This window comes from Hermetia illucens, chromosome 4 (genome assembly GCF_905115235.1).
Source record: "Hermetia illucens chromosome 4, iHerIll2.2.curated.20191125, whole genome shotgun sequence".
Lineage (NCBI taxonomy): Eukaryota > Metazoa > Arthropoda > Insecta > Diptera > Stratiomyidae > Hermetia > Hermetia illucens.
In genome coordinates this window covers 116350335-116365928 of record NC_051852.1, presented here as the reverse complement: position 1 = coordinate 116365928, position 15594 = coordinate 116350335, and the positions used below count along the sequence as shown (strand labels likewise).

General features: G+C 34.9%; 1 protein-coding gene and 1 long non-coding RNA gene across 4 annotated transcripts in view; one reads left to right on the top strand and one right to left on the bottom strand.

The window, feature by feature from the left end:
* The window catches only part of LOC119653539 (long-chain-fatty-acid--CoA ligase 4), an 87178-nt gene that overhangs the window by 35404 nt on the left and 36180 nt on the right, over nt 1-15594 (bottom strand). The gene's annotated exons all lie outside the window — the stretch shown is intronic.
* LOC119653540 lies at nt 1339-9099 on the top strand. Its single transcript, XR_005249714.1, has 2 exons — nt 1339-2433; nt 8846-9099. It is a non-coding gene; the product is annotated as an uncharacterized LOC119653540 (long non-coding RNA).

Sequence of the window (15594 nt, the reverse complement as noted above, 5' to 3'; positions counted from 1 at the left end):
ATCAGTAGAAAAGACTTACATTTTAAAAACAGGAAAATCCCTGTTGACGAAACGTCACAAGCACGAACTCAGCAAAAGGTTTTCACAAAGCATATCAAGCTACCAAATAGTCCTTGATGCGAACTTGATTGATCAATTTTTTTGATAGCTTTTAAGATGAGTTTGACCCCAAAGAAATATGAAACTATGACGAGTAAAATTTATAAGACAACCCTAATGGTAAAAAGATTATAATTAAATGAGAGGCTAACATCCATACCTCCAACTGTTGCAACTGGTGTTTTGGAACTATTGTATGTAATATATAAAACAACTGTATTCAACTTGGAAGGAAAGAGTCACCTGACACTCGCTACAATAGATCAAAAAGTGAATGGTTTGATCTGCGAATTTTTGAAGAATAGTTTGATTATTAATCATATTCAAAAACCAAACAGGAAAATAGTTCGACAACTTGAGCTTTCATCTGAGTCGCCATGTTCCAAAGTTATGCAAGGATCATAACATTACATGTATTGCCCCTTCCTCCCTCCCACCTCTTCCAACCACTTAATGTTGATTTTGTCCTGGAAAGAAAATCTGGAAGATAGGAAATTCGCTTTTTTTCCGAAAGCGTATTTTCTTCAAATATTTAAGAAGTTTAAGCAGTGGCAATTATTCCCTTGAACCGAGACTGTGATCTCAATAGACTTGATTTGATTTGAACAAGTCTACCCACCCAAGTCTAACCAGCAGCAGTTATATTAATGAACCACACCCGCGTACTAGTCCCTCTTCCCATCCCTTAAAAGCACATGGACTGTATGTGGAAAAGGCGAGCAAGTGCGTGTTGACAGAACAATTCAGTTGAACTGCCGGATCTGCACCATTAATTCTCGCCGCTTTGAGTTAGTCCTTCCCTCGGGATTGACGGTAGTCTACTTGGGTGATCTCCTTGGCCATTCTGAACAGCTACATACGTTCCATCTTGCAACGCCGAACTTCATGGAACCCCATAAAAAACGAAGAACTAGTTATTATAATCAAAAGTATTATATCAAAAGTTTCAATAAATAGCATAGTCGTAAAAAAGAAACGATTCTTCCGAACTTTTTAAAGCAAATCTAAAAGAGATTACCGAAAGTTGTAGCGATAAAGGCACATACCCTTTCATATGAAAAGATAAATGTGAACATGACCTATCAATAAGTTAGATTCTGTGTCGACCTAGTGCCTGAATAAACCAAAAGTACTTGTAAGACAGCTCCTTCAAACAATAAAGGCTAGACAAAATTTTCACTGAATTTTTAGTATGATGGCTAATGCGACTGCGTGTATATTAGAAAAATTCAACAGACAGTTACGTGCGGATTTGCATGTGCTTAGACATTAAATGACGTATTTTTTTTTTGCATTCATTTCACTCAGGAGATCAGGACGAACTAGGAAACACAATTTGCAAAATGTACGAAAGCAGATTTGACAAACCCAAAATAGGGACTAAACAATTGCATAACCGGCGTTAAGTAGTAGATGTGCGTATCATAGTAATCACAACACTTCACCCATATTTAAAATAAAAACACAAGCCCAGTTGGAGTATTCTGTATGCATTGACGAGTTCTTCATAAAAGTCTTGAATCATTCAGTTACAACGTCCAATTTGTTCATGGGTTGGTGGAAAATGACTTTCTTTCTCTATCTAAAAAATTGAGAAATACAATCTCAGATATTATGCAAATAATTACAACTGCCGCATTTAGAGCTCGTGAAGTTAAACGTGAACTCAATCAGTCGTACTTAATTTTAAAAAAAATATTAATTTTCTACAACTTTTCAAATGCACTGGCCTATGGCCTACCCTGTACGATATAATTTACTATTTATATATACTTCATTATCAGCAAATTCATAAATCCAATTTCCGCCCATGCAATTTTTTCGACGCTGACGCCAAAATCATTGAAATTTTAGACTCAGCATTTTGGACGTTGGATCTAACTTGCACTTTTCGCATCATACCATGAAACGTGACAGTCGCTTGTATTCAGAAACGAATGATAAAGTTCGAGTAGAAAGTATTCTGTTTGTATTTATCGCAGATATGAAACCAAAAGAAAAATAAAATATCAGATTTGTTTGAGTGAGCTGTATCTATTTCTGTTTGTGTACTGCAAAAATCATGGACTTTGCACTGATAACTTTTAAGTGAAGCAGTCAAGCCATTAGGAAGCATAAGAAAATGTCTTTTAATTTATTTCAAGACATTCGAAGTTGAAAATATTCGCGAACTATTTGGGATATAAATATCTTACGATTTACGCAAAGTGCAGAGTACAAGTATTTTGTTTTTTATTTTGATACGTGTTTGCGAGAGTTCTAAAAAGAGGAGGGTGATCTATAAATATTGGACAATTTGAAAAATGTTCGTAGAAAGCGGGCATTGTTTGAAAGGTTGGTTGTAAATTTCAGAATATTTTGGGGGCGTGTAGTGGGAAAATCGATTTGCATTTACATACCTCTTCAAAATTACTTGCATTTTTTTTTTGAATGCGGCGATTAACCGATTGTTTTTGAATAAGTATTTTTGGCTGAATACCGATAGATGTTTGTCTGATTTGTCTAGACGTATGTTCTTGACAGTAGTTTTCGGTCTGGCTTTGATTTGAGGACAGTTTTCTACTTGGCAATACCGAACATTTTTTGTGAAAGGGGAGTTATGGATTATCTAAAACCAAATAGTATGGGTCAGAGTCGGGGTCACCTACTTCTTTGGGTTATATGTCAGTAACACAACTTTTTCCTATTTTTAAGGACACTTTGATAAATATTGCAGTTAGTATCTATAGCCTATATTAATAATAATCTGGCGAATCTAGCAATTATTACAGAAATATAAGCCAAAGGTGATAAAATTTTTTCGGATAACAATTTTTAAAGCCAAATAATACCTTCATTTTTTAATTTAAATAAAAAAGGTAAGATTTTTTTATTGTAGAATGTATCCTTACAAAAAAACCGCATTTTCCTCGTTTTACCATTATGTTTATGTATTCACTGCTTTGTGGATTGTAGGGCAGCTTTCAGTTTCCAATGGGATTGCATTTCAGTTCCAGTATCGGCACAATTAGTGTTGTATAAGTGAAGTTGTATAAGAATTTGACAATAGACCATCTCGTCCTTGGCTGAGTATAGTGAATTTAATTTTTCATTTCACAATTTATATATTGTCAAGGGAAATATACCTTTATTATTATTCTACCAAAACGCTACTAATTTGTGTTTTACTTATGACTTTCTATTCCGACATTGGATATTCAGCTCCTTTGATTCTACCAAATTTCCAACACTAGCAAGTAACGCTGGTTTAAAAAGGACGATAATCCTTCAATGTTTCATCAAGTCTGGGTACATTCCTTAAGAAGATATTTTCAAGCACATATACTTGATGTTAACTAGCCTACTATTGACCACTGATTTTATTTCACTTTTCTTCATTTTCGAGTTTACTGTCCGACTGCCAAGTATTCAAACGAATCCTGTTTATTTGTGCTATTTTTGGCTACGTAGTTTATAAGGGGTGGTTTAATGTACAAATTCATTTTTTTAAAACATTTTAATGAGCACATATTGTTGACTCTTTTGTGGAGTATAGGGCCTTGATAGTCTCTTTTGTGAATTTGTGCTTTCACTTTTCCAATATTGTTTTCAATGCGGCTGTGCTATTATTATCACACTTAATGCTGTGCAAGTGTTAAGCGGGGTAGCACGAAGATGAAAACAAACATTCATGATGATCCGAGATTTGAACCCGAAGTAGCGAAATCAAAAGACTGACAATCAAACAACTCGATCACTGTGCCGAAAAAAAATGTTGATATAGTTATCGTTCCGATGCTTGTAGTTCTTCTAAATAAAAATAAAACTAGGTAGCTTTCTTCTACTACAATATATTTTAATAGTTAGTAAATACGTATTTCGAGAGCTACAACTCTTCCTAAGTACTTGAGTTACCTTAACTTAAGTACTGAGGAAGAGAGTAGGTAGCTACCTTAGCTTAAGTACTGAGGAAGAAAGTAAGTAGCTCTCGAAATACGTATTTACTAACTATTAAAATATACTGTAGTCGGAGAAAGCTATCTATTATAGTTTTATTTTTTTAAAAATTTTTTTTTATAAATCAGATCATCTAATCACCCTGTTGTGGAGCAAAAACACAAGCAGACCTAACAAACAAACTACTCCTTTAAAAAAACATCGTCCAATTTGAGTGCAGATACAAATTACACGGGTGCCTCGAAATTTGTGTCAAAATATATATTTTCCAATATGTGCAGAAAATATTTATCGCAAAAACTTCGGCATGCATTTTTATTCCTGTGTGACGCGACTTTGAATGTGTGAGGAATTGTCTTTATGACGAACTAGTAGCTTAAAGAAAGATGGAGATAGCTCTCGAACGCCATTATCAGGGCGTCCGACGCGGCCCAGTTAATGACAATCTTTGTGATTTTCGTGAGCAGTTTGGCGTAGTTTGAATTTCGATCTGTCCGAGGATTCATAAAATGACGCAATTTTTCAATAACTTCATTATCTCAACTTTTTTGTTACTTGTATCTACACACAACAAAAGCTATTGAAACTTCCGATAAAATTTGGAGAATTGAATATATAGATCCAAATCGGGCACAAAATGGTTATAGGTCAGGCTAATTGAACATCGCCGTTTCTACAAATAATTTAGATATGAAAGAGAAGACAAAAAATCCGCTTTCAATGTAAAATAATTAAGAAATTGCGCATACAATTCACAAATGATAAACAAGTCGGAATACCGGAAGCTCGGCGCTTCAGGTATAAAGGTCTATGCGCGTTTTTCCATTGGTACATAGCTAAGAATGCAATGCGTCATATATTGCCAAAGAAAATATGCATATATACATATTTATGTAAGACATAAATATTGTGCTTAAAATTGATCTAACGCACCTTACCTTCACGCGTTTCCACTTTACTCTGTGCAAAAAAGCTTACATACATACACACACGTCCATCTTATTGAAGACTACCCGCAAATTTCGTTAGCATATATATATATATATATATACATATACCTGTCTCCAGTAACTGATATTGATATTCAAATAACTAAAAAAATGTAAAAAAAAGTGAAAGTGTCTCCATGGTCACCGCCGTTCATATAAGTTCACTATACATATGATGATGACGTTATACACGAGTGCAATAAATTTACGTCAAATTTAATACTTTGACTTCCAATCATTTCGTTAATAATAGTTAGATTACTTTCAAATTTTCCAGAATCATGTCCTATATTATCACCTATGCTGATGCAATTTTTTACATCTGGGATGAATTGAAGGGGTTTTCTGATAAATTTCTAAAAAAAAGTAATCTTCTATTATTAACTTGTGCAAGTGTCGGAACAGAATGTATTTTGAGGCCCAGATTTCAAATTCTGTGATTTTTTCAGATTTTTCGGTTGGTTAGGTTCTGAGAATGAGACCTGTTTCACCTTTTGGGGCACACATTTTGAGCCCTCACTCTCCTATGCTTCACCTAATATAGATCAGCTTAGTTTCACAAAGAATAATCGAGCACTTTCATTTGATACTCTACATGATCATATTCTGTGGAAAAAAAATGTACACCTCCCCCCACAAACTTAATACAAAATGGCGCCATTCGCTGCATGTAAAGGGACACACAGACCACATGTTCTCATTAAATTTCGTGACAATTGGTTCAGTCGTTTTGGAATAAAACGGATATACCAGGCAGACATTGAATCGATTTTAATAAGGTTTTCTTTCCCACAAAACTTTAAAAATGATGCACCACTTTTCTAGTGCAAAAATGTACGCTCGCTGGTGATTTTTTTTTAAATAAAAATCAAAAAACTTATTTTAATTTCAAAATCGAAATTCTAAAATTTTTCTGAGTTCATATGTGTACACTCAATCTATAATAAAATGTTGCTTAAACATTTTTTGGAAGATTGACGGTTATAGGGATCTAGTTGAAAATCTAATTTCTTATAAATTTCAATAACGCTGAAGTAAGTCCTCTTAACTCCGGAAACTTGATTTTCGACTACACAGAAGTCCGGTCGACTACAGAATTGAAACAAGTTGAAAAGTGCTCGAAGTTTTTATTTGTATGTAATTCGCAGTAGAAACTGATATTCTACATGGCCTAGGGTGTAGCTTTTTTGCGCGAAAGACGTAACTACGACTTACTTATGATTTCCATCAAACTTCTCAGTATTGTATTCCATGTTATGTGTATGCAATGGTTCATGCCATGCTTCTAAGGTGAACCAAGGAATGTAGGGGATGCCATTAAATTTGAAAAATATACTATTCCATTTTTATTAACTTCATCTAATCAGATAAGATGAAAAGTATATTGAGGCCTAAATGTCGTATGGAGCCATAATCATGAACTTTCCCCCATTTAAAAAAATTTACTTGTCTACTCAAGATGCAAAGTTGGTCTTTTATACTCAGCATTTAACCGGAAAATAGCTAGGCAAATTGTGTGATGTTGGATATTTGACACTAACTTACTTTAGTCTTCCAAGGTTCTCTTTTTACAGATCTTAGTGTGGGCTTTTGATGGAATGCACATCTCCATTTGTAGCAATCTGATACCGTAAAATCAAACATTTTCTTATTCTGTATACTTGCTTCTATCGTCAGAACGTCAGAATTATAATTTTATCTTATTAAATATTAAAAATGGCAGATTTGTCAAAAGAAACTTCAAAAATTGCGTTTTTCATTTAAAATCCAGAATAAAAGTAAGAAATTATTAACGAAAACACATAATCGTGATACAGACTAGAATTATAGATGCGTGCAATAAAATGTAAAAATTTCAGCTCGATCGGTTTAGCAAAAATTTAGTTGTTTTCCACCAGTTGAAAAAAATGCGGCTTCGAGAAAAAATGCAGTTCAAATTTTGGTTTTATAGGCAGGACGGCTTCTATTTGCTGTAACTTAGATCGGTAGAAAAGAAAGTTACAAGGGAGGCTTGGTGATAATGGAAAAATTGTACGGATAAATTTTCGCAAGCAACAATGTCTGACACTTGCTCAATCACATGGGAACGATTTATGACCAGGATGGAATAAAGCGGAATCAGAGTAGTCAATGCACCGCATTCGATTCTCATTTACCACGTATTCCTGTCAGGATATACTTTTCTTTTCTGAATATCAAATCTATATAGGCATAATAAATAAGCGTAGCCTTAGTTTCTCTGGACATATCCGCAGATTTCATCACCGGAAGTAATTAGAAGAATGCTTTGTTTGTAGGGTTTATTCTTCCTTATGTCATCTTATATGGGCCACCATCTCTCACGTCTTATGCTATACACTGAGGTCATCCTTATTTAATGATTAAATTTGAAAGGCAGAAGTAATCCCAACGCCCAATTAGGTAAAATCCATTCTTTGCCATTTACTCTCTTACATACATGTGGTGATATTATTTGAATGATTTCGTTGCGGGCTTCATTATAAATTCAGTTTTCCCATGATAACCAGCCAGGCACAAAAGAAGAACTGTAAATTAGCAGTGAAATGTGGTTACAATATACAAAGGGAACCCGGTTGCCGTAGAAAAAACTATTGAATTTGCGAATGAAATCTACTTTTAGCTAATATCGATGAAAACAAGGAACACATGCACAGAAAAACCAAAATCATAATTTACAACGAAATATCAAGGATAATAAGAACTTTACTATGCAAATGGAAAGTTTGATGAAAACGTTGTGTAGATACAAGCTGTAACCTAGGAGAAACTAATTAAAAATTTCGATGGAGTTCGTGGAACGATAGCAACTGAATAACTGGAAGTAGATTGGGATGAAATTTTCACGAAAAATACTATGCAACATTATTCGTTTTTTAGTCAGCAAAACATTCCCCAACATCTACATGCACCACGAATATAGAAAAGGGCAAAATTAAGCTGAAACGAACACGGATTGAAAAGTCGAGACTGGGCGTGTTTTATGTGGAAAACATTGACGTAGTGTTCTTTCGATATATACATAACTAGGAATGTCTTAGGTACAATTTTTTGATTTGTCAGATACAAGGAACGCAAGGTGGCAAATGAAAGTTTACAATTGCTGTCTTAAAAATTATATTTTAACTTGTGCTGTCATGATTACTTCGCCACATTATGCATAGAAATACCTCGCGTAGCTAAACAAATAAAATGTTCAGAATTTTACTCAGCTAAAATTTTTATTCTTATCAATTTAATAGAAAACGACCTGCTAAGTTTACGGTTGTTAAAAACTGGTTGGCGGGCGCGATGGTAATGATGGTTGAGCATGTGATACAAATTCCTGTCATCTTTCAAATTTTTACAAGTGACCTCTACCTTAAATCTATCATCTCGGGAAATACACTTTTCGCAAAATAATCATCATTAAATTAATTCAGGAATCGCGGCTTTGATTATCATATTTTTCGTATTGGTAACAAAATGATTAAACTGTGCGTTGGTCGAAATGGTTGGGTGTCAGCCCCTCGATCTCGTTACCCCGGGTTCGGATCCCGGTCACTGGTGTAGGCTTATCGCTTGCACAGCGTTAAATGTGGTGATAACGAAACTGAAGCACAATCTCATTAAAACCTAAGACTGTATCGATATTCGATACTTCACAAAGAAGTGAACAGGAGAAATGCAAATGGAATTTCCAAATTTCCAAAGTTCAATTAAAAAATCATATCCTACTTTTTGTCCACTGTGTATAGTGTGTTTTATACGCGGTTTGACTAGCAGTGGTTAAATTTATTTATCTAAATAAGCTTAATCTTCAGATGGTGCACATCCATATTGGTCAGCAAAATACCGATGGCAAGCCGAACAAACAACTTTGTTAACTGAAATGCAGCGGCAATGGAAGGATATTCACCAAAATATTATTTAAAATGTGGTACGTACCAGGAGACGTCAACGTTTTCGAGCTGTTATAAAAAACAAAGGGGATAACACTACATATTGAAAACACCTTAATCAAAAAAAATCCACCATGTATTTTTAAAAAATTGAATAACATCTAAACTTTCATTTATCCGTTTGTTATTTGATGTTTTAAAAACGAAAATTATTTTTTTTTCAATAGCAGAAAGTAAGAAGAATATTCAAATATTAGCGACACCTAATGACCTATTTTAAAGGATTAATAAACACCGATAATCCATAACACATTATTAGCCATCAAATAAACTCTAAATTTGAAAGGTGAAATTTGATCCCGGATTATCAGCAAATCGATACTTTTGGCTATAATCTTTGAATAGTCAAGGAAACATTGTAGCAAATAATAAAATTGTCAAAACAAAAAACCAAAAGGTAGTATTCGCACTTAATTTCCTATCATTGCATTTTCTCGTTATGGATAGCGATCGTGAAAGTACCATTTACTGTCAAAATGTGATAAAAAGTAGAGAAATCGAATTAACCAGAACGTTCGAAAAATGTAGTTTACAAGAGCGCCGTACCAAGCGGGTTCGTTTCGTTCATCTATTAGGAAATACGATGAACGAGGCTCGTCCGTATTTCTCCTTTCAATTCTTTGTTCGTTCAAAAACTTTTTCCACCCATGTGCATCTTCAGTCAAGTGAACAGATGGTAATCTAAAAGCACCAAGTCAGAGGAATGCGAAGAGGTGTAGGTTGGTTCAAAACGTTCCATCCACTATTAGTCCAGGAGTTGCTTTGTCGCATTGGCTGTATGAGGTCTGGAATTGTGATGCAGTAGGCCAGTTCGCCTTGTGAGTTTTCCCCCTTTTTATTCTGAATCACCCTTTCCAATTAGTTTTAGAGTTTCACAGTATCTTTAAGTGTTGATGGTCTCCCCCTCAGATGTTCAATAAAAATTATGCATTTATGGTCCCAAAGCATGTTTTTCAACTGAAATTATGGCTTAGCATTATTCGGTGAGGGATGAAGAAATGTGACTCCACTGTTGAGATTGTCTGTTGCTTTCAGATGGATTGTAGGCAACCCCATAAGCAATTTTGACCACATTAAAAATTTCAACTGAAATTTTTCCCTTCACGACGAGATAGCCGTCATCTGCCCAGATTTCGCACTTAGCGGGAGATTAAATTGATATTTTTCCAAAAAGATGATCCAGGATCAAGAGTTTTCACCATATTATCTTTAAATGGGTCTAAAGAGGAGTTACGCTACACGATAATGTTGCCAAAATCTTGAAAACTATTTTCTACGGTCTTGAGAGCCCTAGTACACTTGCTTTCTTGCTTTTTTTTACCAAAAATTTGCTGCTGAGATATACTATACGTAATTCTTGGGCGGACAGCATGCAGTTTTCATGTTGAAGGTGCAAAGCTGAATGCATTTGGTTGAATCAGCTGATTGTAGTCTATCATGAGCTGCTCAAAATGAAGGAAAATACTATCGATTAGAATTGAAATTTTTATGTTAAATTCAGCAATGGGAACTCGACAAGATGTTGCAAAATCGATATTTATTGATTGTTACTTGTTCCGATCGATAGCAGAAGTCTTTGCTGTGCAGAATTTCTATTCTTGCGAAAATGTAAAGAAATGCATGGACTCTTGGCAAGAAGACTATACACGGAAGGTGAAACTAATCAAAACAAGTCGGAATATCGAAAGCTAGACGCTTCAGGTATAAAAGGTTTTGTGTTTCCCTATGTAAGGAACGATGGGTGCATGATAGGTATGTGCGAATATAGTTGAAGATTCCACTGCCCAATATTTTTTGAAAAGCTATTTTACATAAATAATTTGATTTGGAAAGCATTGTATTGATAATAGTCAACCCGATGCGTTTCACACTGGGAGTTCAATATTATTAGCAAATGTGAAGAAGTTAACCTATAACAGATACAAAATAGAACTGGGGAGTAGATTCTTCGTGAATGGAATTTTAAATATTTTCCTCGAATATTAATTATTCTTGTTAATTATGACATCAGGATCTTATTTGCATGGCTTAAGATGCAAATAAGTAAATTCGCGCGTAATTAGTAAGTTTAAACTGCTATAACTTTGACACTAATAGCTGGATTACCTTGCAACTTGGTATACGGATGCGCGATACTGTTCTCTGTGCTACTGCTACTGCTCTTATTACTCCTAGGAACTTAAGTCAGGTTTTCCAGTTAATCTCTAAAAGTAGGTAATATGCTATTAGTTAAGTTTATTTGAGCAGATAACAAAATGGGACATATTTTGAGGCCTAGATTTCATTAAAGTGCACCTCCAGATTTTTTCAAAATTTTGGGTTGGGCAGTTTCCGAAAATGAGTCCCGTCTCACTTTAAGGGGGCACATTTTGGTTCCTTATTCACGGAATTTGTAATTGATGCCAAAACTAATATCAGTATAGAAAAGTACAGTAATCTATAGGAGGCAATGTGGTCAGCATTGAGCTCGCCCGAGATTATTACCCTGGTTTAACTCAGGTACTAATTCACCACTAAGTCGACTGGTATCCGACGTCCCCCTTTAAACTCCACCTAAATTTATGCCATTCCCGGTATGCATGGGATTCCATAGTTCTCATATGTCCACCAAATTTCGTTTGAATTGGTTTAGACGCTCCGGATAAAAGTGCCTCTGACAGACCAGACAGACAATAATGAATCGATTTCAATAAGGTAGGATAAAAAATGAATCATCCGGGTTGAGGCCAAGTCAAGATCGCAGTATGTTCTGGGCATCTGTCTTTCTATACTATTTCTATATATGTGAATCCATATAACCAAGCAACCAGTCACAAACAACCAATAAGAAATTAGTAAAGTGATATTGCGATATTTGTCGGAACAACGCGATTGCGATATTGTTCGGAACAACGAAATGGTAAAAGCGTTCCAGACAATAAATTAGTTCACCTTTCTTCAAAGACTCTGCAGTTACCGCGGAGAAATCTTCAAAGAGTCCAGACTGAAAACTAATGAAGAGCCTTAGCTTCACTAATTTACGGAATTGTGTCGACAGGAATTTCACTAGAAATTCTTTTTTTCTACATACATGAGCAAATATAACTTGAGGTTTGAAGAAACCATCCGTGAGTTGCTTTTCGACAAAACAAAGTCACCAATGAGGATATTGAGTGGTTTGAGTAAAAAAAGGAAAAATAAATTTACGAAAATTCCAATGTCTGGGGAGGCTGTAAATCCCGACGAAATTTCGTCTGAAAAGACCAACTTCCTCTTTCAACTGTGGTCCTCGGGGTCGTAAACAGGGAAGAGATTGTTATTCGACTCCTTCGTCGGGCTTGAGAATTGAAGAAGACGGTGATGATACTCTGAATCAACGACTTAGAGAAAGAAATTATATATTTCTGCAGGCCGTCCACAAAACAAGAAATTATGTTTCCTAAGTGAAATGCGCCTCCATTGCATAACCTCAACCCAAAGACTTATATGGTAGGTAGTGAATCAAAACTAGTGAATACTCTCCCCCAAATAGACCAATATAAGCTTAAACGAAAATAAAAAAAAAAATGTAAAAAAAATTGGAACGCAAAATATCATCACTGACATAATATTTTTATTATACTTTTGTATCACGTATACATGATTTTTCAAAAAGTCTGAAATATCTTCACAAAATCAGAAATGGCATCAATTGTACATCAGCATGAAAAGCAAGTTATAATTATCAATCTCGTTGCAATAACATGGAACAATGTTACATAACGGAATGCCCACACAATAGTAAGTCAGTTGTTCATTCAAACTTAAAAAAAATTGTCAACAGAAATAATGATATTTATAAAAAATATACTCAGCCTAGAAACAAGAATTAAAACAGCAGATGTGATCAAATAATCGCTGATTCTGTTTAAAAATATATTATGCAAAAGAGTGAAACCAGACCTTTGACATCAAACATTTCAAATTGCTGAACATGAACCATGATAACACTTTGCATTAAATGTTTTTATCGCTGTTTTTATTTGTATAGTTCACTGAATTCGACAGAAGATATCACTTAGCACAGCCGCTCAGATTTTCGTCGTAACTGTGGAGAAAGTACTTTTTTTGTTGTAATATGTGTTTTTTTCTTTAAATTCAAGATTAGGGAAAGATGAAAACTGCCAACACTTTCTTTGAGCCCATTAATTACCCTATTATTATATCGGCGAGTAACATTCGCAGGCCGTAAGAGTCCAAGTTTACTGGATTCTTTCATAGAGGAATGTACATGGTTGAATGTAGCAAATCGAAAAAACTGTGCATGATTTAAACTAGTCAAGCGAACAATTTTTAAAGTTTTACTGTACGAAATGGTGTCAATTCAACTTATTTGACTATTTTACTTTTTACTCTTATATATAGCATGTATTTTCAAATAAATGTATTCCTTGCTTTAATTCAAATAATTAGAATACTCAAAGTTCTAGAATTTTATCCGTTAAAAAAACCTAATTTTTAAATAAAAGTATTTATGTTAACTTAAAATTATGGTACATAACATTAAATCATATAACGATTTCCTATTGTAAGTAATGCATAAGAGAATCTCCAATATTCTGTGTTTTTATAGAATATATTTCGTAAACACATTTCTAAAAACCCTAGCTCAAAACGGATGCCTTGATTTACTTCAATGTAAAAAAAGCATAAAATCCATTAATGCTCAATTCAATGTAAACATATAAAAATTAGCCTCAAGTTCAGTGCCTCTAACCTTAACAAAAAGTAATTAAATTTGCTTGAAAGCTTTTTTTAAGAAAAATATATGGAAACCTTTGGTTCATTATCATTTGAACAACAAATAAACAGCATTGCTGTTTTTTGAAAATTACTACTATTATTGAATTCAAAATTCCTTAGATTTCAGAATAAAGTTTAAATTCAAAATGCAATTAGTTTTTCAGAAATGCTACTCCATGTACCCGAAAGATGGGACAAGGGCAGGATATAAAAAGAACGTTTCTGAAGTGGTATATGGTTACGGAACTCCATTAGATAATATCTGGGATCAGGGAGGCCAAAACATTGTAACGCGCCGTTAATACTTGCACTTGACCTGATCATGAAAATTGGTGGTAGGGCCGGACTTGAAGTATATATTCAATTTCAACCACAAATACAGATTTTTATTAAAAGGGGAATGAGAACATGGCTGTAGCAAGTAGCTAAGAACATCGATTCGAAAAGTAAAGTTTGAAATGTGGCGGTTGTATTAAAATCGCTTCGTGCCTCTGTTGGTATTCCTCAAGGTAGCGCCCTATCACCACTCCTCTTTGTTCTTGTTATGGACACCGTTACACAGAACATCCAACGTCCAGCGTCCTATACACTGTTTTATGCAAATGTTTTCCTAGTATCTAATAGCAAAAATGATCTCGAGCAACTTGTCCAAAAATGGAATGATCGCCTCATGCAAGACGATCTCAGATTAAATCTGAATAAAACTGAGTTTTTAACGACCGATCCCCATGAAACGAGAACAATCCCTGTCAGCGGCAGGGGCCTACCCAGAACTGAGTGATTTAAATATCTCGGGTCAATGCTATTAGCCAATGGAGAACTGCGTTATGAAATTGCTTCTTGCATTAACACAACCTCGATGAAGTGGCGTTCCACAATTGGTGTTCTTTGTGATCGACGTATCAACGAACGTCTCAAATCTAAAATTTATCGCAGTGTCATCCGTCCTGTCGCTCTCTATGGTTCTAAGTGTTGGCCGAGTATAAAAGACAATGAACGGCGTCTTGCGGTAATGGAGGCAAAGATTTTGCGTTGGACTAGTGGCGTGATACCTTTTGATCACATCCGAAATGAAGATGTCCACAACCGATATGGGGTTGCATCGACCGTGGAAAACTGTGAGAGAGACATCTTCGATCACGTGATTCTCGCTAACGAGCGACCAAAAGGCCTGCCAAAACAACGGTGACTTGATGCGCTGGGTGGGGAATTAAAATCCTCGCGATTGCATACAGATCAGGCATTTAATAAAATAAAATGGCGAAACCGATCACCGCTTGTGAACGGTCTGCAGAAAAAGAAGATTAGAACAAATATCGATGTGGAGTGTATTTCGGAGTCTAGGCAGTCTCTAGACTTTTTTTCAGATTTTTCGATTGGATAGTTTCTGAGAATGTGTCCATGAAGGGAATGATCACTTTCGACCTTCCCTACTCCCTACCTTTCCATCGAATGTCAAATTTAAGGCGGGCTCCGGAAAGTAGGCCCCCTTAAATTCGACGGAAAATGATGTAACTCACTGTATGCGTGAGCGTTCAGAGTTCCTACCTTTCCACTAAATTTCGTAACAACCGCTCTAAACTCCTCAAAAAAAATGCGTGTGACGGATAGACAGACAGACAATAAACCGATTTTAATAAGGTTTTGTTTTACACAAACCAGCAAGATTGGAGTGGTAATTAAGAAAAAAAGGAGGTTCAACCAAGCTTTAATTAAGCATTTCAGAGTTATTGTTTAATTACTATAATAAGTAAACAAAAATTATTGTGATACAAGTTTTGTGATTCATATAAAACATAAACCAAATTTTTGCGTTTTTAATAAAGTAGACTTCCGGGATGTTCCGGGAA